The sequence below is a fragment of the Myotis lucifugus genome, unplaced genomic scaffold, assembly GCF_000147115.1.
Source record: "Myotis lucifugus unplaced genomic scaffold, Myoluc2.0 scaffold_37, whole genome shotgun sequence".
Classification (NCBI taxonomy): Eukaryota; Metazoa; Chordata; class Mammalia; order Chiroptera; family Vespertilionidae; genus Myotis; species Myotis lucifugus.
The window spans coordinates 4,202,731-4,205,627 of NW_005871085.1; positions in this window are offsets into that span (position 1 = coordinate 4,202,731).

Genomic DNA, 2,897 nt, shown 5'->3' on the forward strand with positions numbered 1-2,897 from the left:
TATCAATTGATGCAGAAAAAGCATTTGACAAAATCCCACACCCTTTCTTGATAAAAACTCCCAGCAAAGTGGGAATAGAGGGATCATACCTCAACATAATAAAAGCCCTATATGACAAACCTACAGCCAACATCATACTAAATGGGCAAAAACTAAACCCATTTCCCCTAAGAACAGGAATAAGAAAAGGATGCCCACTTTCACCACTCCTGTTTGACATAGTACTAGAAGTACTATCCATAGAGATCAGACAAGAAGAAGAAATAAAAGGCATTCAAATTGGAAAAGAAGAAGTAAAATTGTCCTTATTTGTAGATGATATGTTACTATACATAGAAAACCCCAAAGACTTCATCAAATAACTACTAGACCTAATAAATGAATTTGGCAATGTAGCAGGATACAAAATTAACACCCAGAAATCTATGGCCTTTTTATACACAAATAATTAACTCACAGAAAGAGAAAATTTAAAAAAAAAATCCCATTTACCATTTCACCAAAAAAATTAAGATACCTAGGAATAAACTTAACCAAGGATGTAAAAGACCTGTACTTGGAAAACTCCAGGACACTGAAAAAAGAGATAGAGGAGGACATAAACAAATGGAAGAACATACCATGTTCATGGATTGGTAGAATCAACATCATTAAAATGTCTATACTACCTAAGCAATCTATAGATTCAATGCAATACCTATTAAAATAACAATGGCATATTTCAAAGATGTAGAACAAACTCTCCAAAAATCCATCTGAAATAACAAAAGATCCCAAATAGCCACAGCTATCCTGAGAAAGAAGAACAAAGTTGGAGGGATCACAATACCAGACATCAAATTATATTATCAAGCCAAGGTTCTTAAAACTGCCTGGTACTAGCACAAGAACAGACATATAGAGCAATGGAACAGAATAGAGGACCCAAAAACTGACCCAAGCCATTATACTCAATTAATATTTGACAAAGGAGGCAAGAGCATACAATGGAGTCAAAACAGCCTCTTTAATAAATGGTGCTGGGAAATTTGGTTAGATACATTCAAAAAAATGAAACTAGATCATCAACTTACACCATACACAAAAACAAACTCAAGCCCTGGCCGGTTTGGCTCAGTGGATAGAGAGTCAGCCTGCAGACTGAAGGGTCCTGGGTTCGATTCTGGTCAAGGGCATGTACCTTGGTTGCAGACACATACCCAGTGAGGGGTGTGCAGGAGGCAGCTGATCGATGTTTCTCTCTCATCGATGTTTCTAACTCTCTATCCCTCTCCCTTCCTCTCTGTAAAAAAAATCAATAAAATTAAAAAAAAAACTCAAAATGGCTAAAGGACTTGAATATAAGACAGGAAACCATAAAAATCTGACAAGACTCGATAGGCAGCAAAATTGCAGACATATGTTGTAGCAATATCTTTACAGACACAGATCCTAGGGCAAGAGAGACTAAGAAAATAAACAAATGGGACTACATCAAAATAAAAAGCTTCTGCATGCAGGAGGCCGCCCATTATCTTCACTAGCAGAAAAGTGCAAACAAAGATCCCGGAGTGCTGGTGACTCTTGAACCCATGGCAAGGGCCTGAGTTATACACCGATTGTCTAGTCCTGATAATGGGCGCTTAAGCTATTTTTTGATCAAATAGCTCAGAGTAAATCCTCCTAATATTTACTGACCTTTAAGATAGCCTGTCTGTTACTACAATTACCTGCCTGACTAAGGGCTTTATGTTTAACCAAAGTTGAATAAAAGGCTGGCAAGGCCTGGGCACTGGTGGAAGTCCTTCCCCTTGAGTTGGACTTGCCCGCCTGGCCACCCAGTATTTCCAAATTATCTCTTGCCTCTTCTCTTTCATTTGTGTGTGGCTCCTCTTCCAGATCCTGTACCCCGAACCACGCGGGACATGGGGGAAACACTCATACACATCTGACAGCAAAAGAAATCATCAACAAAACAAGAAAGCCCACTGCATGGGAGAACATATTTGCCAATGTTATCTCCGATAAGGGTTTAATCACCAACATTTACAGGGAACTCATACAACTTAACAAAAGGAAGATAAACAATCCAATCAAAAAATGGGCAAAGGACCTAAATAGATACTTTTCGAAAGAGGACATACAGAAGACCAAGAGACATATGAAAGCATGCTCAAAGTCACTAATCATCCAAGAGATGCAAATCAAAACAACAATGAGGTACCACCTCACACCTGTCAGAATGGCTATCATCAACAGATCAACAAACAAGTGCTGGAGAGGATGCAGAGAAAAAGGAACCCTCTTGCACTGCTGGTGGGAATGCAGACTGGTGCAGCCATTGTTGAAAACAGTATGGCATTTCCTCAAAAATTTTAAAATGGAACTGCCATTTGACCCAGTAATACCACTTCTAAGAATATATTCCAAGAAAACAGAAACACCAATCAGAAAGGATTTATGCACCCCTATGTTCATAGCAGCACAATTTACAATAGCTAAGATTTGGAAACAGCCTAAATGCCCATCAGTAGATGAGTGGATTAGAAAACTATGGTACATCTACACAATGGAATACTATGCTGCTATAAAAGAAGGAATTCTTACCATTTGCAGCAGCATGGATGGAACTGGAGAGCATTATGCTAAGTGAAATAAGCCAGGCAGTGGAAAAAAAATACATGATCTCACTCATTTATGGATAATAAAGAACATTATAACCTGATGAACAAAAAGATACAGAGATGGAGAATCATTGAACAGACTGTCAAATTACAGTGGGAAGGCTGGGGTGTGTTGCGGGGCAGGGGGTTGGGTAAGAGATCAACCGAAGGACTTGTATGCACGCATATAAGCATAACCAATGGACACAAGACGGTGGGGGGGGGGGTGATGGCATGTGCCGGGGGGTAGGGGAG